The sequence below is a fragment of the Canis aureus genome, chromosome 1 (genome assembly GCF_053574225.1).
Source record: "Canis aureus isolate CA01 chromosome 1, VMU_Caureus_v.1.0, whole genome shotgun sequence".
Taxonomy (NCBI): domain Eukaryota; kingdom Metazoa; phylum Chordata; class Mammalia; order Carnivora; family Canidae; genus Canis; species Canis aureus.
In genome coordinates this window covers 120521552-120546955 of record NC_135611.1, presented here as the reverse complement: position 1 = coordinate 120546955, position 25404 = coordinate 120521552, and the positions used below count along the sequence as shown (strand labels likewise).

Below are 25404 nucleotides of genomic sequence, written 5' to 3'. Positions count from 1 at the left end.
CACTTACCAGACCTTTGATTTACAATGGACTTGTCAGAGCCCGATTAGACAGTGTGTGGTTAAAACCCTACAGAGGCTCCTCCGTGCCCCAGCCCACCGACCGCCACGGCCCCCACAGAGAGCATCCCTTTGTTCCCGGAACCCGCGAGCCGGGCTCAGGCACAGAACTTTGCCCCCTTGCAACAGGGCCCCCCGCAGCAGCACGGAAGAGCCAGTCCCGCTGCAATTAAGTCCCTTCTGCCAAGGTGGAGAGAGAGAGAGACAGACAGACAGACAGACAGACGGAGAGCAGAGAGGAGAACGCGTGCAGGCTGAGCGCCTCTGCCATTTTCTCTCCTCCTCTCCCTTCCAAGTCAAAAGTTATCATCGTCCCCCCCCGCAGAAGGCAAAACGTCCCCCAGCGACTGCTACCACCACCACCACGAGTGAGCTTTCTCAACCTCATTCAAATGGAAACACTCAGCTTAAAAGGGAAAGAAAAAAAAAAAAAAACATATATACGCGTCGGACCAAAAGTGCAGGTGTTTAAAATATGTTCGCGGTATTACGATTTTTGCTAGTAATTACAACTATGAAAATGGCTGGAAATATATTGTTTCAATTTGTATGGAGAACAATTGCAGAGAGAGAGAGGGAGCAGCGTGATCTGTGCCTGGCATTGGAATGTGTAATTCCTTAACCCTATATGGCGGCGTAGGGCTCGCTGGAGCAAATTATGAATACATGTGTTTGGAGAGCCTGAGTAGTAAATTTGGGTTCTGTGCATCCGTAACAATGCGATCTGACATGTGTGATTTATGGAATATTAAGTTAATACAGTATTATGAAATTAGCTTAATGTACTAAAGCTGTAATTTTAAACTGAAAAACAATGCAACCAGACGTAAACAATATCAACATTAGCATTTTGTGAAAGCTGAAACCAATTCACTCAAAACGTTGTCTGGAGAGCCATAGATTCGCCTCGCCCAGACAGGCCCAAGTCTCGGGAAAGTTTCAGACCCCAGGACAATACTCTGTGCTCCGCAGGCCAAGCGGCCCGCTCTCAACCCAAAGCAGGATGCGCCCGCCACGGGTGCCAACCCGGGAGCCCGCCCCGCCACAGCCCTCCGGGAAATCGCCGGGAATGACCCCGAGCTCTTCAGACCAGAAGTCAAGGGCTTCGGCCTGCAGTGTCCTCGAAATAAACTCTGGAGAGGCAGGCGGCCGGGGCGCCAGACGCGGTCCCAGCAGCCTGGGAGTCCACAGCCTGGAACGAGACCTGGAGGCCCAAGCAAATCGTACTGATTAAAAACAAGTCTAGCAGCTTAGCTCTTCAGCTCCCGGGAGGGGCGGCCTGCTTAGGACCCGAAAGGGACCCCGAAACCTTGGGGTTAGGTCAGGATAAGCCATCCCCACGCCAGCCCGGGATCCGTGCGAGGTGGGCACTGGGTGAGTAGCGGGCTTCCCTGGAGGCCTCCACCAATGACGACGGGCTGGGTGGCCCGGGCTAGGGCCAGATGAAGGTCCTCCCTGTTTCCCAGACCTCCCCCGTCTTCCCTCTCACCTCCCCGGGGCCGAGGACCCGCTGGGATTGGACAGGAGTCGAGTCGGTGCAAGAGCGGCCCCGAACCAGACAGAAGTCTACAGCCAGGCTTCAGGAGGGCAGCGAGAAAGAAGCCGGTGGTTAGAAAAGACTACCAGGGCTTTCTGGGCTTTCAGCTGAGATTGCTGGAAATGTCACGAGCCTCAGAAGGGATATGTGTGGAGCCCAGACGGGGCCCTTTGGGGCATTTTGCTTCCTCGGCCCAAGCACGCCACCCCTTGGGGAGCGTCAGGCTGGAAACCCAAACCCAGATTTCCTCAAAGCCTCGAGAAACGAGAACTAAAGCATTGGGCCTGGATTCCCCGGGGCTCGAAGGGCTTGCTCGTCACCGTGGACTTAGACTCTCAAGATTTGGGGTTAAGCGTAGGCCTGAACCTCCTCCAGGCGCGGAGAACCAGGCATGTTGGTTCCTGCCATCTTGATGAACACCAAGCCTAGTCGGTAAAGGACAATGTGCCAAAGGACCACACCCAGCCCGTGGACAAAAGGACGCTGTCTCGGATGAAATGCCCCATGACCCTCCTTCGGAAGGGACCAGACACCGAACCCTACGCTTCTCCCCACGTGGAGAGGCCCAGCGCACACACGTGCTTAATGATGCGAGGGTCAGCGTATTCACGGTGGGTGTTTCGGAGCATTCCCGTTCCGACGTCCCCTACATAGGGTTTAACGTGGCAAGCAGGATTATTCCATCTATCAACATGTCACAGGGTCTTCATATACCCGTAGTAAAAATAAAAGCATTCTACTTAAAATAAATGAAAAGTGTATGTCAAACTTAGAGATGAAACAGTTGCCGGAGTTCACACTGGAGAAAATCAATTCTCAAATCTCGCAGAGAGGTTTGGTGCCTCCTCTGTCTTGCAAAGGCGTCTGGCTGTGTTCTCTGGGTTTGTTGGCTTTTATTTTTAAGATGCCCTGCATTTATTACGGGAGCCAGAGAGGCAAGAGCTGAAAGCCAATACTAATGTTTTAATTCCATCAAGTACGTTTCAATTCCCATTTTGCATTTTGCATTAGGAACCGAGACTCAGTCAATACTTCACAGCACCGTTGCTCGCGGTCGGGCACCGGGGCTTCACCCAACCTGACAAATGCTTCTGCTTCGCAGCACGAGGATAAACGGGGCTCGGAGTTAGGAACCCACTCGCTGCTCTTTCTTCCTGCAAACACCTTGTCTCGTCACAACGCGTTTATACGGAGACACACCACGCATCTTGCTCCTCCTGCGAGTGCCTCTTGAAGAAGCCACCTTTTTTTTATTATTATTATTTTCCCTCCAGAATTATTAATCTCCAGAAATCACATAACCCTCCACCGGAGAGCAAGGTGCTCTATCCCAGCGTCAGAGCCCAGCACACCAGATGTTTTTACTGAATCCCCGTCTCCATATGCTCGCTCCCTGGGCTCCACGGGACTAGCCATCTCTCTCCCCTGAGCGGACAGGAATGACAACGTGGGCAGCTTGCTTGATTTTGAAAGATAAACATGTTCCCAATGAAAAAAAAATTAAAAATAAGTATACATCTGCTCCCGGCTCAAATCTTGTGTTGTTTTTTTTGGGGAGGGGGGTTGTTTTTTTTTGTTGTTGTTGTTTTTGTTGGGTTTTTTTGGTCACCTCTTTAAAAGCAGGAAATGCCCATTTTCTTAACGTCTCATTTTTTTCCTGTGTGACACATCAAAATATTTTAACTGAGGGAAAAAAAAAAGAGAGAGAGAGAGAGAAGAGTGGTCGCAGACCCTGACGCCAAGGCTCACCCGTGAAGGTTTCCTAAATTCGAAGTCACACCACTTAAAAAGGAGCGACGCACCCCAAATAAACAGCCAAAACTGTACACAGTGTACCAAACGCATACAAGGCAGTGTGCGTGCACGTGCGTGTGCGTGTGTGTAAAACAGATGGGCCTCCCAAATTCTTTCTATTCTAGCGACACTTTTAAAATAAAAACCACAATCCACGCCTTGATTTCTAAAAAGCAGTGTTTTGATGGACTTTTCTTCCAAACCGGTCCTCAGCTTCCACCACACCTGGCACTGGCCGGACAGCCCTTGCCAGTCATTAGCTAATGACTCAGCTCCAGAGCTGCTGGTCGGTCGTAGAAGAGCAAATTCCTCCTTAAAATCCATCCCTCCCGGGACCCCTGGGTGGCTCAGTGGTTGACCACCCGCCTTCGGCCCAGGTTGTGACCCTCGGGTCCCGGGATCAAGTCCCGCGTCGGGCTCCCTGCATGGAGCCGGCTTCTCCCTCTGCCTGTGTCTCTGCCTCTCTCTCTGTCTCTCATGAATAAATAAATAAAATCTTAAAAAAAAAAAAAATCCGTCCCTCCGTCACAGGACAGGACTATGCTGGTTACCCGTCGTGTAATCGACGTGGCTCAGAGGGGGGAAGCAATGGGAGGGGGAAAAATCAGCCTAAATAGGCCCAACTGTCCCCAGACCCGGGCCTGGGGGGTCCTTGTAGCCAGCAGGTGCGTGCACCCCATTCTCACCCCCACTTAAGCCAATTACGTATAAACAAATTAACTTCCCGGGCCGGTTCCCTCTGAATTACTCCCTGGTCTCCGAGTGGTTTTTCCATCAGGACAAACCTTTTCCTTTCCCTTATGCACCAGCAAACATACTGATACAATTTAAAGGTCATGTTCTTTTCAAACTGACAAGAGCCCTCCAAAGTTTTGACGAGCGGCCCTCCAAGCCTCACACCCCTACGGGCGGAAAGGAATTAAGTAAAGCATCACTTGGTGGAGGCTCAATCATGTGAACTGATTAGAAAATGCATCCGGGGAGGGGGGTGGGGTGTGGGGAGGGAGGGGGTGCGCTCAGCAAGGTGACGGCAGCTCATCCCGAAAGGAGATGTCACGCCGCCAGGCAGAGAGCCCCCGACACCGGGCTGGGGGAGCCAAGGAGGGGTCAATGAAGATATAATTACCTTCCCGCAGAAAGCCTCCGCTTGCCCGAGTCCCCAGTGGGCACCGCTGCATCAGCCTCCCCTCTTTTATTCCCTCAAACTTTACCCCAAACCCCGAAACTGAATTAACTGTGTCGTTTCTTTTTTTTTTTTATTTAAGATTTTATTTATTTATTAGAGACACACAGAGAGAGAGAGAGGCAGAGACACAGGCAGAGGGAGAAGCAGGCTCCATGCAGGGAGCCCGACGTGGGACTCGATCCCGGGTCTCCAGGATCACGCCCTGGGGTGAAGGCGGCGCTAAACTGCTGAGCCACCGGGGATGCCCAATGGTGTTGTTTCTGAGGCCCAAGAGGACGTTGGTTTGATCAAAGCTAAAGAATCACCCGAAGTATGGATTGTGCGTATGCGTGCATTATGTGCGGACAACTGACATGTTTATTTGCAGTTGTGTTTGCATTATCAGTGATGGGGGGGGTTAGATAGGCAGTCCATGATTTGTTTTTTGGGGTGTTTTTTCTTTTTCCTTTTTTATCTGTCCCTGGAACAAAACCTGGCACCGTGTTGTCCATGGCGTCGGCAGACGCTCTCCCCCCAACTCCGGGAATCTGATCAACGGCGTTGAACTTTCTTCCGGTATTATTATTATTTTTCTGGTTACTGTTATTATTATTTGACATTTTTTCTTTTGATTACTTTGTTCTTCCACCAAAGCCCGCTGAGGATCATTGAGACATAACGGTGCTTGATGGTCAGAGACACTCCCCATGCTCGCTGTCCCAGCCCGTGGGCGCATGGTGATGTCCGCAGTCCATGAGGGAGACGGGGGACCTACCCTGCCCTGGCCCTCCCTCCTGGCCTCTCCTTCCTGCCCTCTTGCTTCCAATTCTTCAGAAGCTCTCTCTCTCTCCAAGGGAGGCTCTCTGGGACTCCAGGACTATCTTTAGGGGTAAAAACACTTACCCACCAAGAACTGAAATAATGTCGCCCAGAAAAAAAAAAAAAAAGGTTCTGTTGTGATTGCACACGTCCTCAATGTCGGCTACCAGCTTGTTCAATGTTTTCTGGGGTCACTTTCATTTGCAGCTTCCGTGTGGGGGTTACTGTCTGGAACCGGGGCTGCCGTCCCCAAACTCAGCCATTGGATAGGTTTTCCTTGACTTCACAACCCTGTCTTTCCAGGCTCAAGTGCTCCCCTTCCCTCTCTCTGCCGCCGGCGCAAGCCGCCCCAGCCCCTTGCCGGATCCCTCAGGCTGCCCACACCTCCCTCCCCAGGCCTGCCCTCCCAGCCCTCTTCCCGCTGACACCCCTTGGCAGGTCCCAGCCCAAACCTCGTGCACTGCCCACGTCCACCCTGCACGCCGCAGGGAAGATATCCCGGAGGAGCAGGGGAGGTGCGATTCCGTCTCCGGCGCGGGGCGTGCACAACGGCACTCAGAAAATGTAAGGGAAAAAAAAGCACCGATGTGCTCATGAAGAAGATGCTCTGTGTTCTTAAAACCAGACCATCCACGCGCCTCCTGTCCCACCTCCACTCAGCCTTATGGGGAATTGGGGACAGGGCAGCCGATTCAAAGCAAACCGAATCAGCAATCAGCATCCCTCCGTCAACGTTTATAACCAAGTATGGCCTCCACTGGCCGGAGAGGCAAAAATACAATACGTCCGGCTCCCTAGGAGCTCAGTGAGATCAAGAGGTGTGGTCTATTCTGGAAGCCCTGTGGGTTCACAGACACGGGTCACAAGTACCTGAGGGTCACCGCAGAGGCAGCAAAGATTGAGGCCCCCACACGTCCACTTGGTCTCCATTCCTAGCACCTACGTCTGGGTGCCACACAGGTACCCGGCTCCACGAAGGATCGTGGAGTAGCGGGGAGCAATGCAGACGTGCTTCCGACCCCTAGGGTCTATCGTCCTCGAGGGAAGAAGGGCTTCACCTCCCCGGGGGGCGTGGGGTGGGGGGAGCTCGGGGGGTTTCACAGCAGTGGGTTCTCTGCGTACGTGCTAAATCCGTCTCCCTCCATTTCTGGAGGGAACTTCAAAATCTGCACGCCGGCTCACAATTGCCAGGAGGGAAGGAATCCAAGACCCCGATATAGCAGAGGCTCCTTCCCTCATGTGAAACTTTTGTTCCTGGAAGAAGTTGAAGTTTGTTTTATAAACGTTTTCAGTACGTGGCGCGGAGGCCCAGCCTGCTACCCTGTGGCGGGGAGCCTGTCCTTGCGTTCGCTCTGAGGACACGGGGCCTGGGTTCGGCCGGTGGGGAGAACGGGGCTGCTGAGCGTTCCTTGCTCCTGTGCTCCCTGGGATCGGGGTCGGGGTCGGGGTCGGGGTGCACGGCACACGAGCCCGCTGTTCTGCGGGCGAGCCCAGGCTAAGCATTTGAGGGGAAAAATGTTCTCAGGTGCATCCGTAAGAAACAAGGAGACGCACGGCGAACCGGTGTATAAAGTCGTCGACCCACAGTGGCCGCCCCCGTCCTTGAGGCCTCCTGGCCTCGCGGTTCAAGGCCTGTGTGGGCCAACAAGGGAGATCTCCCGGGGTAGCCCCGGCCTGTTCCCTCGCGGGTGTAGCATCAGGGAACTGGACACTATTCTCGCCTCCGGTGCCAAGGCAGTAACAGCCACCCACCCGGGCTGTGTACCCCGCCCCCCGTGCCGCTAACAAGACATGTCCCTTTCTGTCCGTGGCACCGAGTGCACGTTGCTGTCTAACGTCACAATTTCTGACAAGTGCTCCAGCACAAAGACAGCATCTTGGCACCAGGAAAATGACCATGGCTCAAAAGGGTGAAATTCCTAGGACACCAGAAGGGTAAGATTCCACGGGAGGCAGAAAGGCCAGGCCTCCCCACGTCCCGAAGACCAGCCTGCGACTCGGGTCAGAATTGTTCCTCTCGGGGCGTCTGGGTGGCTCAGCGGTGGAGCATCTGCCTCCAGCCCAGGGCATGATCCTGGGGTCCCGGAATCGAGTCCCGCATCAGCCTCCCTGCATGGAGCCTGCTTCTCCCTCTGCCTGTGTGTCTGCCTCTCTCTCTCTCTCTCCCTCTGTGTCTCTCATGAATAAATGAGTAAAATCTTTAAAAAAAATAAAATAAAAAGAATTGTTTGCCTCTTGCCAAACTCCCCAGGGTTCAAACCAGCCCACTCGGCCCCGGGGATGGCGTTTACACTTCCCACGTGGTGGCCACAGCACCCTGACCGGGAGGCCGCACCAGGGACCACCTTCTTCCTCCTTCCACTTTCACAATTCGTTCAATTCTATTTTCCTTCTGGATCTTTAGGAAGAATTGACCCCTCGGTCAAGGTATCACTTGTCAGTTGGAAGCCCAGAAGCCTTGTTGCCTCTGGAGAACCTTTCAGAGGGAGCGTCTCGATGGGAAGCACACACAATGGCTTCGGTCGTCGATCCCTGGCCACCTCCCTTCTTAAAAACATACCACGGGTTGCTCTAGGAAACATGACACCTGCGAGCATGATAATGTCTTGAAGACGCACAGGGGCACCTGGTTGGCTCCACAGGTGGAGTGTGTCACTCTTGATCTTGGGGTTGAGAGTTGGAGCCCCATGGTGGGTGGAGAGAGCCCTTAAAAATACATCTATAAATAAATAAATAAATAAATAAATAAATAAATAAATAAATAAAATCATATATATACATCTTAAAGAGGAACGATAAGAAAAAGTCACATTAACTGAAAACTGGGGGGCGCCTGGGCGGCTCAGTGGTTTAGGGCCTCCCTTCTGCTCAGATCATGACCCCAGGGTCCTGGGATCGAGTCCCACGTCGGGCTCCCTGCATGGAGCCTGCTTCTCCCTCTGCCTGTCTCTCTGCCTCTCTCTCTCTGTGTCTCTCATGAATAAATAGATAAAATCTTTAAAAAAAATTAAAAAACTGAAAACTGGGACTTGTTTTTTTTAAGATTATATTTATTTATTTGAGAGAGCTTGCATGCCTGAGGGGAGAGAGAGAATGAGCGAGGCGGAGGGAGGGGCAGAGGCAGAGGGAGAAGCAGGCTCTACGCTGGACCCCAGGATGGGGTCACGACCCGAGCCCAAGGCGGACGCTCAACCCGCTGAGCCACCCCGGTCCCCACACTGGGACTTGCTTACGCGCTGGAGGCCTGTATCCCGCAGGGTGCTGCGGCCACCAGCCCCAAATCCATGACCAGTGACCACCGGCACCACGGGATCACGGGAGGAAGCCAGAGCTGAGCCGCGAGGGGAGGCCAGCCGGAAGCGCAGCCCCAGCCCTGGACACAGCAGCCGCCCACACGTGGGCCGCACGGAGCACCGGGCAGCGCACCCGAGACCCTCACTCACCACCCACGCCCCTCGGTCGCCCTGACGGGGGACATTAGTTTGAAAGTCAAGGTCGTTTCTGCAGAAGAAGGGCCGCCGTGCGAGACAGTTCAGATGCGACGTGCTGAGGCCCGGCGACACCGAGGCTGACCGCATAAGCCGTCTCTCCTATTCCTGCTTTAAGAGTTGCCGACACGTGTTCTCGCCCGGGTCAGAATGCGGTTTGCAGTGTGTGGGTGCAGGTGCCCAGGCTAGATCTTGTTCCAGCGTCGCCCTCAGACGTGCAGAAGGCCTTGCTCCAGAGGCCGGCGGGGTCCCCCAGGAGCCCCTCCTCATTTTGCAGGGCACCCTCCACCAGCAGCGCCCAGGTCACCTGCATCCCGGGTCTCCGGTGCCCAGGGGCGGGCGGGTACCCCAGGACGGGGCGCACCTGCCCTCTCCGACCTGACATCCCAGCCCCCCCGGGGAAACACATCGCCCCCTTTCCCGCTCACATTTCAGGACCCCCTGCCGGTGACATGCTCCCACCGGCCTCGGAGGGACAGCTTGGACCCCCAGCCCAGCGGGGCCACGGAGCCCTCCCCACTCTGTCCCCACGGGGGGAGACAGCGCGGTCTCCCACGACCGGCGGAGCCAACTCCCAGCCCAGCACAGGCTCCGAGCCTTTTATAGAATGGAAATGAGTCACCCTTAAATAAAGAAAATGGGCGAGGGGACTCCAACTGTCCCTCCCCTGCAGAGCCTGAGCCCGCGGCCACCGTAAGGGCCTGGGCATTCAGCTGCTCCCCTCAAGAGGCTGGGGCAGGAAACCTGCCTGAGCGACCCTCCCCGGGAACGCCAGATGGGGGGCGGGGGCGGGGGACATATCGGGCAAAGAACATTCCCGAAGGGCGGCAGACGTGCAGTCGGGGAAGCGGGCAGCGCAAGGAGACAGGTGTATGTATGTCTGTGTCTTTCAACCAGGCAGCTCAATCTCAGGTTATTTTATTTGACAAATAAAACTAAACTGCATATTTATGGACTAATGATGTGAGATATTGCTCTTTTATTCATACCCACTGCCGTTTAAAGACCAACTGTAAATATTCCTGAGACTTTTTTGCAACTTGGTGCGGCCCAGACAGGCGGCCCTGAGCACAGCCCTGGGGCTCTGTTGACAACGGCACTGCCTCAAGGTCAGGGTCACGGTTTTACCCCCCTCAGCGACGCCGGCTGCTGATGGAGACCTGCTCCCCTCCAAAGCCACGGGGGCGGTTTCCAGCAGGGACTCGGCGCCGGGTTGTGCGCTGGGCTCGGGGCTTCGGAGCCGGCGCAGGGCGCGGGTCCCTGGTCCTGATGCCCGGCACCCCAGGGGCACGCGTAGGGCGCTTCGTGAGCCGCTGGCCCAAAGGGCCAACCGTCCTGTTCTCTCCGCGTTTTGACCCTAAAAGTAGGAGCAGGGGAAAGAGGCCGGGTCACCCACGGAGGAGGAGGAGACGGGTCTCTGTCTCTCCAAGGACAGCAGCCGGAGAGGTGAGAGCGAGGGTCCCCGCGGCTCCGGGCACCTTGCTCGGAGGACACAGGTCCCGGCGGTCGGAGCGACGGTCGGAGCGGAGCCCGTGCTCGGTGGGCTCTGTTGGAATAAACGCCACGCGGTGGATCCGTGTGTCACCTCCTCGGGGCTGGAGCGGGGGCACTGGAGGCCGGGGTCGGCGGGGGGGTGGGGGGCACAAGGGAAATCCCAGTGGGACTCCATCTCAGGATGCTCAACTGGTAACTGGGAGTGACCCTCCCAGAAACACCACCCCCCGGGCCCCCGGGGACACCTTGCAGCTTAGAGACGACCCAGACCAGCCGTCACAGGCCGAGGGCCTGCTCGGGGAGGGGGTGGTGCCAGGAATCTGGGGTCCGTGCTGACGGACGGCCCTACACAGCGCTCATCTGCAAGAGGTTGCCCCCACCGGGGCACCTCCTGCTCAAGGACTAATGGATTTTTTTTTTAATTTTTATTTTTTTATTGCCCGGGATGAGAAAGACACACCTCACCTTTGGCTGTTTAAGGACAGCTCTGGGATCCTCCGTGGGACAGGGCACATCTCGGACAAGTAGGATTCCAGGGGGCAGAGAAGACGTCCCTGGGGTGGGGGTGGGGGGGTGGCAGGAGCAAAGCCGCGGGGACGACGGGAGCTGTGCCCTCTGGGAGCCCGTGACTGGCCGAGCTAAGGATGCAATCGGGCTGTTGGGTGCGGGTGCCGGGCCCTGCACGACCCCGTTCTGCCCGCCTGTCTGACTCCCCTCCAACCGCGGCCTCGGTGTTTTCTCTAAGCTTCCGTCACACCAGCTCCTCTGACCCCAGGGCCTTTGCATGTGCCTTGCTCCCCCCGCCCCCGCATCTTTTGTCAGGCCTTCCCTTGGTTGGCTCCCCTCAGACTCCCAGCTCCCAGAGGCCCACATAAAGCTGCCCATCACCTTCCCCGGTGGGGAGAGTACCCCCTACTCTCTGAAAAGCTTCCTATTTCTTTGTCCATCGTCCGCTGCCCCGAGGCATGTAACCTCCAGGAAGGCAGGCAGCGTGCTTAGTCCGCTACCTCCAGAGAGTATCCGGTGAACCCTCAGTCGCTGAATAACACTTGGGGGGCGGGGGGGGCGGGGAGGCACAGCCTGGCCCATCGCGGAGTCCGGGGCTGCCCATCCTTCCTCGGAGTCTGTGAAGCGGCAGGAGGAACGTGGCTCGGGCACCTGGGAGCCACCGAGGCAGAGCCAGCCGATGCGTCCCTGCGGGAAACCCTGGTCATTTTCCAGCAGGGACGGTTGGGGCCACGCAGGCCCCCGGACCAACTCAGACGGAGGGTCCCTGGGACCCTGGAGCAGGGCAGCGGGTGGACACAGCACAGGCCACCAGCCCCCCTCCACTGCCCAGGCTTGTGGGGTCTTTGGGCCAGGGGTCCAGGCCCCAGGGCGGCGCGGACAACAGGCGGCCAGGGCCAAGGCGTGCTGCCGGCCGCGGCACCGACCCCAAGGCGCACGGGACTCAGACTCAGACTCGCGGACCTGGCGGGCCCCTTAAATCCGTGTGAGCGCACGGACACGTCCCCAGTGCCCGGGACGGCCTCTGGGACGCGGGGTTCCTGCAGAGGAGGGCGGTGTGCAGGGTGCAGGGAAAGACCCCACGGGGGACACCGCGGCTCTGTGCTTGGGCCGCCCGGGCCCCTGTTAGGAGGGGGTCACCTGCGGAGGAGTCCCCGCTCCCGGGAGCACCTGCTGGGGAGGAGCCGGCCTGTCTTCAGCCTCTCCGCCGCCCAAGGTGCCCAGCACGGGTCTGTGAACTCCGGTTGAACCGCTGCCTCGCTCTGTGATGCTGAGCAAACGAGACGACCTCCCAGGGACTCAGCGTCCTAACCTAAGGCCTGAGACCGTCACAAGGCGGAGACAAGCGGCTAGGCTCGATGTCACCCACCTGGGAGCTCGGCAGTCCCCCGCCCGCGGTTGCGTGCTCGGGGGCTGCTCACGTCCCTGCTCCCCACCACCCCGCCTGCCTCCCTGTGGGCGCCCCGTCCAGCGGAAACCCCGTGCGTCCTTAGGTCTGGCCGGGGACCCCCGCCTCCCCTGTGTCTGCCCCCATCCCCTCCCACCGCCCTCCAACCCCATGCCCCTCCTCTCTCGGCGCTTCCTCCCAGATGGGATTCTTGGCCCGTGTCTTCCTCGATCCGGGGAGTGGATCGTCGGAGCCTCGAAAAGCTGGCATCACGGGAGGCTGAGATTTGAGGCCACATCAGAACATCAGAGATTTGGGGCCACATAAGGACACGCAAAATTCCCACTCACAGGCTCTGTGCAGCTGCTCCGCTCCCAAAAGGAGTCTGAAAAGGGACGCCGTCTATAGAAAGAACATTCCAGAATCACCATTATGTAAGTCTCCTTTGACCAGAGGAGGTAGGCTGCTCTGGGGGGCGGGTCGGTGGGGAGAGGGGCCTCCCTTGGCACGCACAGGATGGGAAGCCGGTGCGGCTGGGGCACCCCCTGCCCGGGAGGTGCAGGGAAGGGGGGGTCCCCCCGAGGAAGCAGGGGATGAGGCGTCTGTGTTTTGTTTGAATTGATAATGATGTCAGTTTCGGTTATGGGCTCGTTACAACAAACGTGGGACATATTAACAGCCCTTTAATTGAATTTGGAAATAAGAAGGAGAGTCTTGAGCGGTCTCGTAAATAGCGGAAGCACCGGGGCCTCCACGCAGACAGGGGGACCGAGGCGTCCCCCCGCCCCCCACAACCGCCACCATGACTCCCTGTGACCGGCCACCGGGCCCCGGGTGTGCACTGGGAGGATGCCCTGGTCGTCACTGCTGGGCTCAGGGGCTAAGGAGGAAGGTCAGGCCCAGAGGAACTCCCAGAGCGGGGATGCAGACCCGAGGAGATGCAACCTGTTATTTATTTTTTTTAATTTTTTATTTATTCGTGAGAGACTCAGAGAGAGGCAGAGGCACAGGCAGAGGGAGAAGCAGGCTCCATGCAGGGAGCCCGACGCGGGACTCGATCCCGGGACCCCAAGGTCACACCCTGTGCTGAAGGCAGGTGCTCAACCACTGAGTCACCCGGGCGTCCCATAACCTTTTATTTTTTACCCCAAACCAGCAACCTGAGAACTGCCGACTGTCCGACCCATGCAGAGACCCCCCCTTGCCCCCGGGAACCCCGCAGGGCCCGTGGCAGCCCGCTCCCTGTGGGCCTTCCCCTCCGGGAGGCGAGCTCGTGGGGCCAGGGCTCCAGCCATGTCCTCGCAGAGCCCAGGCCCGACGCGGGGAATCTAGAACACTCTTCCTGTTTCGCCTCCCCCCCTGCTTCTGCCCTGCGGCTGCGCCCCCCACCCCACAGTGTCCTATCCACCCCTACGCGGCCCCTCCCTTGTGAAATTATCCTTGTGCGTTCTCTCGGATGTGTGTTTCTTTACTCACGCCTGTCTAACCGCATACTAACAGGCCGCGTTCGCACACATATTACACGTTAGGGTTGGGGGGGGCGTGGGGGGTGCGGGAGTTGCCAAGTTTAGCAAATAAGAACAGCAGACATATAATTAAATTCGAATTTCAGACAGCCAAATCATTTTTAAAACTATTTTTAAATAGTTTAAATGTATTGTTTGCCCGAAATTCAAATTCAGGGGGCACCCGGGTGGCTCAGCGGTTGATCGTCAAGCTCTGGCCCAGGGCGTGTGACCCCGGGGTCCCGGGATCGAGTCCTGAGACGGGCTCCCTGCACAGAGCCTGCTTCTCCCTCTGCCTGTGTCTCTGCCTCTCTCTGTCTCTGTGTCTCATGAATGAATAAATACAATCTTTAAAAAAAAAAAATGAAGTTCAAATTCACATTTACTGGGCATCACGTGTTTTATGCAGCCTCCCGTGGGCAGAGGGTGGTTTTGTCCTTTTGCGAAGTCTGATCACGGTGTTCACCCACTTCACCCTCAAGGGAAGACGCATCTCTAGGCCCACAGGTATAGGACAGGCCACCAGCTCCCCCCACCAGCCCCCTCCACTCCCTTCACTCTCAAGGGAAGACGCATCTCTAGACCCACGGGTATAGTCGAGGCGCGTTCCTGTTAGCGGATCCACACTGCTCGGTGGCGGGCGTGCTCCTCCCCTGGGGTGCGCATCACAACAAGGATGCTTTGGGGAAGTCCCACCGCCGCTGAAGGGAGAGAAGGACAACAGGACTGGCTCTGTCCTGGCTGCATGAAACAGCTGAGCAGCCGGGCCCCAACGACGGCTCCCCGGGTGGGGAGGAGGGACAACGCAAGGCACTTCCAGACGCGCCTCCTCGACGAGGAACAACGGAGACACCGAGATGCCTCAGGTGCGGAGCCTGAAATGTAGAACTGCACACCCACCTGCCCGCCAAAACCCACACCGGCCTAATTGTTCTGCACACACACCCCCACCCACCACCACCACCACCACCACCACCACCACACCTCTCATCGGTCGCATCTTTGACTGCATCCTTGTTGCTGAAAACACAAAAATAAAGCGCACATAGCAGCCCGGTTGACATTACAGCAACAGCGTACGCCTCATTTTACCAACCATTTAACTCCCTCTAAGGACCCCGCGCAGACACGCGGGCACGTTGATGGGAGCTGTACAAAGGTCAGTGATTTGGAGGCTCTTTCCGACAATTTGCCAGGATTTTGGCATTTGTAAGCATCCATAGGACAGCTCTCTAGCAAGCTGACCTTGACAGCGAATGGGATAAATAAACCTTCAATTTACCCCCTCCAGCTCTCCGCGAGCCGGGCCGGTCCCCGCGGAGCCTTCACCTGTCCATACCGTTCAACTGCCTGCAACTTCCGACTGACGATCATCCAGCGCTCGGCGGCCCAGTGACAAACACCATCTAACAGATAAGGCTTCTGAAAAGTCAAAGCCAATACTGCTTCCATTGAAAATTTAATGCCGGCTCCGTCTTGGCCCATCATTCTTCCGACTGTTGCGCGTGTCCCGAGAGGCCCTTGAAGCTAAAGCTCTGCTCCATAACAGGTAATGACGTGGCATTTAATGATACTGTCCAAAGTGATCCCGGTCTTTGGGAAGTAATGTGCACTCATGTACCAGATAAGCACCGCCGAACGTACCGAGCCGCCGTATCTTTCACGGCCCTGTCACCAGACTCGATGTGACACGTCCCCGGCCATCCTACCTGCCGCGCCTCCGACCCCCGCCGCCGCCGGCCCGATCGCACGTTCTCCTCGCAGGGCTCCAAGGCGCCGGGGCAGCTCAGGCGAAAGGTAGGACGGGAACGTACCCGCAATTAAGTACTCACGGCCTCTTTCAATACTTCAGTGCTCTTGGATCCGCTACTAAAATCTGTGCTTTATACCTCACCGAAAAGTGTCCTTAATCGACTCTGACATGTTTTATTGGAGGCAGAAAAAATGTTTCAGGATGATAGATAAGGTTAAAGATGTTACTACGCTGATCATTTACTCGAGCGCCGGGCACCACACACACACACATAAAAAAAAAAAAAAAAAAATTCCAAACAGAGCCAAAAACCATTTACATCATTCATCGGATGCAACAGAGAAAGGAGGGGGAAAAAAACAAAAAAACACCCTTATCTGACAGCCCGTTTTTGCTGATGGGACAAAGCGCACATTTTCAATTTTCTGACAAAGTTCTGTTGTTTACGCAGATAAGGGGGAAAACAACTGGAATGTTCCCACCACCTGCCCGTAAGGGTGGCAACGCGACCTCGGCGGCGCAGGCCCTGGAAGGCGGCACCCGCAGCAGCACCCACGCCGACGGCTTCACCCGGACACTGCAGCCCCGCCTCCGGGCGCCGGGCAGCCTCAGGCCCCGTCCCCCCACCCGGGCTGGGCCCCGTGACTACTCCCCGGGGGCAGAAAGTCCTGCCCCGACGGCGCTGGCCCCGCACAGCTGCAGCGGGGAGCCCGGGAGCCACCAGCCAAGGGGCCTTTGACAACCTGGCTTTGCACGGACCCCGCATGTGGCTGTCCCTGGGCGCTCGGCTGGCACAGGTGGCGCAGAGGTGGAGGCCCGCGCCTTGCCTGGGGCGGCTCTGCTGCCACCTCGGGGGGGCTGGAGGCCCTACAAGCCCCGGCAAGGCTCCAGCAGGTGGGCCTGCAAACGCCACCCCCCGCCCCCCGCCAGGCGGCCACCGAGCCTCCAGGGCCCCCCTCCACCGGCAGAGCCCAGAGCCCGTGAGTCTGGGTCCCGTGGCCACGGGGATGGGGCAGGTGTCAGGCCCGGAGCAGACGCACATTCACGGGCCAGCGCCCTTGGCTGCAAAGGGCAGGGCACAGAGGCAGCAGTGAGGACTTGCAAGCACCATCCCTAATGCCCTGGTGACAGGGGCCAGCGGTGGCCGATGGCTGCGGTCAAGGGGACCGTCCCCCCAGCCGGGCCCAGGAGGGCGGCCTCCACCCAGCACACCCCGCGTGGAAACACGCCCCTCACATTTCGGTGCTATTTTCTAGAAGTCTCTTAGAGCAGCGTAGAGACAGGACTGTTTCCCAAACGACTCCTGCCCTGAGGGACCGACGTTCCTTGTCAACCTGGCCCATCCGCACCTGCCAGGCCCACCTTCGGGGCGGAGGGGGCATCTCAGCCGACCCCAGTCACCTGGGCCAGAGGAGGCCGAGCTCGGCGGGAAGACGGTGGCAGATGAGATAATGTGATTGAACAGTCAACCTCATGGACACCGAGGGGAAACCACGCAGAACCTATTAAGGTTGCTTCTTTGCAAACCCATTGTCCTGGGCAGCCAGCAAACATCGTCGGGCGAACAAAGCACTCGGGCCACAGCCACGCGGTGCGCAGGGCTGCGGTGTGACTCTAGGGCATGTATGTGCCTTTAAAAATGCTTAACGGTGGGGCACCTCGTGGCTCAGGGCGTGACCCGGGGTCCCGGGATCGAGTCCCGCATCAGGCTCCCCACAGGGAGCCTGCTTCTCCCTCAGCCTGGGTCTCTGCCTCTCTCTCTCTCTCTCTCTGTCTCTCAGGAATAAATAAATAAAATCTTTAAAAAAAATAAAATAAAATGATGGGGCACCTGAGTGGCTTTGATGGCTAAGCATCTGCCTTCTGCTCAGGTCATGATCTCAGGGGACTCTGCGTCTCCCTCTGCCCCTGCCCCCCCCCCCGCCCCACCATCACTCACACTTGTGTGCACTTGCTCTCTCTCTCTAATAAATAATTTTTTTTTAAAAATGCTTCATCAGCAGTTCCCTTCTTGTGATGACCACGGTCAAATCACTACGTTGCACGCCTGAAACTAACATAACACTGTGCACTCACTAACCTAGAATTAAGATCTTTTTTTTTAAGATTTTTTTTCTAGATATATTCATTTATTTATGATAGACATAGAGAGAGAGAGAGAGAGAGAGAGAGGCAGAGACACAGGCAGAGGGAGAAGCAGGCTCCATGCACCGCGAGCCCGACGTAGGACTCGATCTCGGGTCTCCAGGATCGCGCCCTGGGCCAAAGGCAGGCGCTAAACTGCTGAGCCACCCAGGGATCCCCTAGAATTAAGATCTTAAAATAATAATAATATAAACGCCTAAAACTGAAATTCTAAAAATCACAGATTAACATGCTTGATTTTAGGTGTATTGCAGAGCTCCACCGACGACCGTGGACGTACCACCTCTGGCGTTCCCAGAGACTTGATGCAAATGGGGCCTCGTGACCAATAGTCGTCACCGGCATCTATAAACCAGTGACATTTAAAAATTAGGAAGCTCCTCTTGGAAATATCCCACCTGTCGGAGTAGTTTTTCTAGACCTGCTGTTGCTTCTATCAGAAGGAGGAAGAACATTGTACATACCTGGTTGGGATCCATCGAGATGGTCAAGTCACGGGAAACAGGAGACACGACGACCACATTGACTATGGGATCCTAGAGCGGCCTCCCCCAACACACACACAAAAGGATGTTAGTGGGACAAACTGGTGGAATCGCGACAAAATTGGGACTTGAGCACTGGTATCGGATGCAGGCTGGTGTCTCGGTTCTGACAAACGTGGCCTGGGAAGGGCAGTCGCTGACGTTCAGGGGCACCAGGTGAGGGGCGTGTGAGGACGCCGTGTATCAGCTTCGAGACTCATCTGCACACCTAAAGTCATTCCAAAAAGAAAACAAAAAAATGTATCTGAGAAAAAAAAATGGGAAGAACCAAACCAAGATGACCGCGTACCTCCTCGACACGCTCCGACTTCACTCGCTGGTCCTGGCGCTTAGAGCCTGGAACCTTCGGGACCCCACACCCCCATCCCCGAGGTACGTGTCCACAACACCCCACGCCATACCGCACCCGTATTTTCTGGTGGGGGTGCCGCCGTGTGCATCACGGTCAGCCCTGGCCCGTCGCCTCGGCTTGGCGTCTGTGCGATGGCAGGGAGGGAGCACAACAGGGAGCACAGCCTGGTCTGTGGAGCCCACCACTGACCAGAGGAAAGGACATTCAGGGGCACCTGGGCGGTTCAGGGCATGACCCCGGGGTCCTGGGATCGAGTCCCGCATCGGGCTTCCCATAGGGAGCCTGCCTCTCCCTCTGCCTGTGTCTCTGCCTCTCTCTGTGTGTCTCTATTGAATAAATACATAAAATCTTTATTAAAAAAAAAAAAAGAAAAAGGAAACACAACACCAAGGCGGCTCAGTGGCAGATACGTGGACCCCACAGCCCACAGGGATGTTCTCCGCTGACACCCTCCCTCGTGGCGCCCAGCCGCAGAGCCCCAGCTGCTCAGGGCTCTCCCCACCACCCCTTTCCCGACTCAGAGCCCCTGGGGCCGGGCAGAGAGGCTCCTCGGGGTGGGCAGAGGGGTACGCTTGGCTTCTGGTGGGCTGCTGACTCCCTAGCTCTCACGCAGAGGGCTTGTTGCACCCCCAGCCCCCGAGTTTCTCACTCAGCAGGTGTGGGGCCGCGCTTTGACAGCCGCCGCCGTGGGCAACGCAAGACGTGAGGCCAACGTATCCTTAGGGTCAGAACTCACTGTTGACGCGCTGGCTTCACGTCTTGCGTTGCCCACAGCAGCGGTTCTCAAAGCGCAGCCCCGGAACGGAAGCAGCGGCACCACCGGGGACCCTCAGGACGTGAGAATTTGTGGGTTCACCCCAAACCTGCTGAATTCACCCTGGGGCCCGGGGGACCCCTAGCTTGGTTCTCTTAACCGTGGAGCCACCCACATGTTAACGAGTTCTACTGCCTGTTCAGAGCCCGGTGCGGGGCTCGATCTCACAGCCCCGAGATCATGAGCTGAGCTGAAATCAAGGGTCAGACACTTAACCGACTGAGCCACTCGGGTGCCCCAAATGTACCTCTGTGCTTTTAGTCCTGTTTGGATAGTTCCCTCATCATAAATTTATTGTTATTTATATTTGTTTCAGGCCTCCGTCCCTGACCGGGTCGCTGGCAGTCTAACCAGAGCCTGATGCTGGGGTCTGGAGCTCCGCCCCGCTGGGCACCCTCTGGGCCTCCCTGTCCTCATCTGTAAAGCGAGGGGAACCTCACCAGCACCCACCTGGCGGGGCTGCCGTGAGGATTACAGGAGCCGATACGTGTGGACTGCTGCTCACAGGCCCGGCGGCGCCCAGGGTGCGCTGGTGAACGGTGCCGGTGCACCCCAGGCAGGACATGGGCCTGGGAAACGGAGCCAGGAACACAGGTGGGAAGGGGCTGAGACCCTCAGGAGGACTCTGAGCAAGATGGACTTCGGAGGGGCCACAGGGAGGGGAAAGCAGCCCTGGGGTAGAACGAGGTCACGGCCGGCCGGCCAGAAAGCTGGCTCCACCACCACCAGGGAGGCCTGGCCCAGCCTGGCCCAGGCCTGGACCGGCACCCCCACCCACCGGCTCGGGCAGGGGGAGCTGCTGAGCTGGGGTCCCTCCCCAGGCCCAGCGATCAGCCTCTCCTCCGCCGCCTCTGCACCTGCCCCGGGGACAGCCCAGCTCGCCCTCACGGGGCTTGTCCACCTTCTGTCCCCCAGGCCTGGCTTGTCCACAGCCTGTGCCTTGTTTTGTTTCAGAAACAATATAACAAAATGAGTGTATCTTTCGGGTTATTAATCTTCTGACTTGTTGTTGTTGTTTACTTATCTAAATGGAAGCTGCTTTAATCCCCAACCAGCTGCTATATGAAGTGTGAGGAGCAATCGAAAACCCAGCTCTGTGTGTGGCTGGAAGCTCACCCGTCGAGGCTGGAAGAAACATTTTCTCCTCTTGCCGGAGAGAAGGCCAAAAAAAAAAAGAAAGACAGAACCTGTGTGATTAGGTTTTGTCCGCTGCACCGTGACTCGGGTACTTGGCTACTCAGGCTGGGCCCCCGAACCCCGTTCCTGCCCTGTGTGGACCAGGCCCAGCTGCAGGTGCAGCCACGTCTCAGCCCCCGGAGCTCACGAGGGTCTGGTGTGGGCACATGGTCCACAGAGGGGGTCGGGGGTGGTCGGCCAAGGCCTCAGAGCCAGCCAGGCCTAAGGCGGGTGGGAGAAGATGGGGCTCAGGGTCGGGGTGGGCATGGCTTGCTGTTGGTGGTGAGAGACAAGAGTCCTCAGGGCTTGCAGGGCAGTTGGCATCAGGCTCTGCACAGTGAGCCCCGACCCTAGGCTCAGATCCTGGGACAGGCGAGGCCCTGACCCACCTGGACAGAGAAGAAACCAGGTAAGTCCTTCCGCTTCATCCTTACACGCCTGTGCCGTCACCCGCCAGGTCAGGTGGGTGCCTTAGAGTCTACCTCCCTGAATGGCACCTCACCGCCTCCCTCCAGAGGAGAGGCTGAGGCTCTGGCTCCCAGTAGAGGAAAACCCAAGGGCCAAGCAGAGAAAAGCCCTGACACCTCATTCCTGCCCAAAGCACGGCTGGGAGGGTTCATCTTCGCCAACCTGCCTGGGCCCCAGGGCGCCCAGATATTTGGTGGGACTCAGAGAGGGTGCTTGGGTGCTTGAGCTTAGCATCTGAGTCAACAGCTCGAGTAAAGCAGGTGGCACTCCGGAGCGTGAGTGGGCCCCATCCAACCCGCTCAAGGCCTGACCGCAACGGGAAGGCTGACCGCTGCCCGGGTGGCAGAGAGGCCTCTTGCCCGGCAGCCCGGGTGGCAGAAGGTCACCTCTTCCCGGGCCTCCAGGAGCCTGCTGGTTCTGCTTCTCTGGGGAACCCTGACAGCTCAGCTGCTCCCCTGAAGACCCCAGCCAGAGCCTGAGTGCCAGGCCGCCGCGGAGGGAGGCCGGAAGGCCGGGCCAGGGCCCTCTCCGCAGAGTCCCTCCGACCAGTCTCAGGACTAGTCCCACGGGGTTGCGGCCGCGCCGAGCCGGGAGACAGGCACAGCACGAGCCACGGCGTGAGGGGCGCATGTCTTTCTCGAGTTCACTCTGCGTGATGTCATCAGCCTCAAACTCCCTCTTTCACACTAAAGCAGACGTAGCTATTAATAAACACCATGCAAACTCTGCGTGACTTAAAAAAAAAAAAGAAATCACAAGATGATAAAGTTCAGCATTGCAGTAGGAGCCATGGGCTCTGGCTTCAAGATTCCCTTTTTGCCCCCGGAACGGGCTGCACCCACAAGGGGAGGAGCCCGGGGTGCCAGGGCCAGGGTGGATTGGTCGGTCAGTCTGTCTGACCACCTTTTCCATCCCGAAGAGTCAAATTGGCATGCAAGGGCCCCCAGAACCCGGGACAAGGCTTTGGACCCTCGGACACAAAGATTCTCTTTTGTCTACACGCAGCCCCATGCTCAGGAACTGAAATTTGAGAAGAAGGAAAGACACCCTGGAAGTCCCTTTGAGACCCCAAGGGAGGGCCCTCCAGGTTCACCTCGGCCCCCACATCAGCCTTCCCCCCCAAGGACCCCACCCCCACCCCATGGTCTGGGCTTCCCTGCACCTGGCCCGGCCCCAGCCCCTGGACGGAAAGCACAAACTCAAGCTTGCGTGTCCTGGGCAAGGAGAAAGCCAGCTGCCATCGCTGAGCCAACCTGAACTCAGATTTGAAGTATTCCCAGCAGCCCCGGCCCCTCGGGGGTTTCGTTAGGTCAGGGGGCCTGCGCTGTGCGGAAGCCGGGGCCGTGCGGTGAGGACCTGGCTGGAACTCGGCCGCCTCCTGCACACGCATCCGCGCCCCCAGAAGCGGGCGGACCCGGACCGGGAGCCGACTAGCAGAAGAGGCTGATTCGCAGGAACAGGCCTCTTTGCTGAAGGATGGGGCTTGGCCACCAGGATCAAAACCTCCCTTTAGGGGCACCTGGGGGGCTCAGGGGTTGAGCACTGCCTTCAGCCCAGGTCATGACCCTGGGGTCCTGGGATCGAGTCCTCCATCGGGCTCCCCGCAAGGAGCCTGCTTCTCCCTCTGCCTGTGTCTCTGCCTCTCTCTCTCTCTGTGTCTCATGAATAAATAAATAAAATCCTAAAAAAAAAAAAAACTCCCTTTATTTCAACTCTGCATATTATTTTACTTAAAATGTGCACACAGGCACGTGCACACAGGTGCACACACACCCCCCGCTGGACAGCATGCCTCTGAAACGTCACAGGCTGTCCCACGAGCTGTCCCACTTGCCCTGGATCTCCCCGGGTGCCACACAGCCCTACCTGGCCCCTGGCCCCTGGCCTGCAGTCCCCACTTGGACACGGGTCTTGGTGGCACCGCCTCGTCACCCCTTCTGTGACTGCGGCCTCCTCTCCTCCTGCTGTGACAGAGGAGGCTCTAGGGGGCCAAGGAAACTGCAGCCAGGGCATCTGCTCTATGCTTACGGGGATCATGTGCCCTCCCGAGCTCCTCGCCGTCTCAGTGGGGTCCCCAGCATCCATCTCCCGCGGTTACGAGACCAGCGAAAGGAAGGGGTGCTCCATAATCCGTGAGCCTAAGGATGACGGGGTGACCCGCTTGCTCTGTGGCAAAGCCCACGCCGGGCCTGCACCCCACACTGTCCCTTAGCAGCACAGCTCCAGGATCCCCCGCTCTCTGCCCTCCACTGTGTCGCAGCAGCTAGCAAGGACATTTTCTGGAACCTCCTGGAGGCTGCCAGGGAGAACTCGCCCGGCATTTAGGAGGCTGAGGCCTGGTCACTGGCCCTCTGACAGCGGTGGAACTTTGGTGGCAGCCTGCGGAGCACCGGGCTGTGCGCTGGAGGCACCTGCAGGTGCTGCCCGTGGTCCCCAGCACAGTCACGGCTCCCGGGCAGCGGAGCCCAGCACCGACCATCATTCTTCCCGCCCGTCTGTGCGTTTTAGAGGCACAACCCCCCGCCCCCGTATTAACCCTCTCCCTCCTGGAGACGTCCAGAGTCACTCCTGCTTCCTGCAGAACGTATCTGGTCACGAAAATACGCAGAGCACATGCCTCGTGTATTTGACTCGATGTAAAACATTGCCTTCCCTGGGACCATCCGAGAACATTCCTCTGGGGGCTCTTTTTTTTTTTTTCCTTAATTCTTTTTTAAAGATTTTATTTGTTTATTCATGAGAGACACAGAGAGAGAGAGGCAGAGACACAGGCACAGGCAGAGGGAGAAGCAGGGAGCCCAACGCGGGACTCGATCCCGGGACCCCGGGGTCACCCCCTGAGCCGAAGGCAGATGCTCAAGGCTGAGCCCCCCAGGGGCCCCTCCACTGAGGGCTCTTGGCCCAGTGAGGGACCGACACGGTCAGCAACAGGTGCAATCCTGAGGGTTTTCAATCACAAGGATTTTGAAACGTTTTATCCCTTGTCCCACTTCACCTTGTTGCTCCCCGAACCCCCAGACGGCAAGAGGGGAGCTCTTCTTTAGGTTCAAACCTGCTGGGCCATAAACTCCGGGTCACTATGCAAACCATCGGTTGTCCTATAACCTTAGGGTATTAAATCCTGTTGGCAAAACATGTTCAGCTCTCTGAGAATCTGAGATCATCTCATACGAAGGTGGTAGCCAGAGGGGGTTCACGCCGGTTTCCCCAGGGTCTCCCCGGGAGCTGGGGACTCCGTGCCGGCCGGGGGCATGCGGGCTGGTCCCCGCTGCTCCACCCCCCTCTGCCCTGCTGCTAATGTGCAGACTTCATCCAGTCCTCTCTAAACTGATGGCCACAGTCTGCTTTTTCTTTTTTTTTTTTTCTTTTAGAAAGCAGCAGTGGGGTGGGGGGTGCAGAGGGGGACGGAGAGAAAGAATCCACGCTGAGCGCGGAGCCCCACACGGGGCTGAATCTCACGCCCCTGAGATCATGACCTGAGCTGCAATCCAGAGTCCGCGCTTAGCCGCCCGAGCCGGCCAGCGCCCCGAGCACAGGCCACTTCTGAAAATGTGTCCACCGGAGAGCTCTGTCTTTAGGTCATCCAGGACAGGCCAAGCTGCTTAGAGGCAGAGAAACGAAGACAAGAGGCCAACCCCTCCCTTCCAGGGAGCTATGCGAGCACCTGCCGGCCCGGGGCACACGGGAGCACGCGGGAGCACGGCGGCAGGCAAGACCAGCTCCCGGCTCCCGTTCTTAGCAGGTGACCCCGCCGGGAAGCAGCCACACACAGGAGCAAGCCCGATCGTCTCAGCCAGTGACAAACGTCGTGCGGGACACAAACCCGTTGATGTGATACAGAGTGTCCCGGGGTGAGCGCGCAGGCGGCAGGCGTGTCTTCAGACACGAGTGTGCAAAGGCCTCTCCGGGGACGTGAGATGCAAGGGGCCACCTGCCAGAGGGGCCGGAGCGGAGCATGCGGGCAGAGGGGGCGGCCGGGCAGGGGGACCCGCATGCTGGGGGGCGGAGAGGAAGGCCAGTGTGGCCAGAGCGGCGTCAGGGCCGCGGCGGGTGGGAGAAAAGGAGGTGCGCACCTGAGGCCTGGGGGTGCATGTCGGGCCGGTGGGTACCTGGGCCGGGCGGGCTCTATTCCAAGGCACGGGGAAGCCTCCAGACGATTCCATCCAGCCGCTGGCCCATCAGGCTTATACCCCTGCCCCGCGCCACTGTGCCCCGCGCCCGCCCCAGGCCTCCCAGGCTTGGGCCCCGTCGCCACACCTGGAGATGAAGCGTCCAAGCCCTAAGCCGCCTGGTGCCTCCCTCGGAGATGAGCCCGGGGCCTTGCCGACCTCCGCACCCCACAGAGTCTAGCACCGCTGCGCACACGCTCACTCCAGCCGGTGACCCGGGACCCACACG

At 57.9% G+C, this 25404-nt stretch overlaps 1 long non-coding RNA gene across 2 annotated transcripts in view; it reads right to left on the bottom strand.

The window, feature by feature from the left end:
* LOC144288699 (uncharacterized) overlaps window positions 1-25404 on the bottom strand; it is a 316284-nt gene that overhangs the window by 17276 nt on the left and 273604 nt on the right. For both annotated transcript variants that reach the window (XR_013356663.1, XR_013356688.1), the window contains one exon: window positions 18116-18404. This is a non-coding gene — a long non-coding RNA (uncharacterized LOC144288699). The remainder of the gene's footprint in view (window positions 1-18115; window positions 18405-25404) is intronic.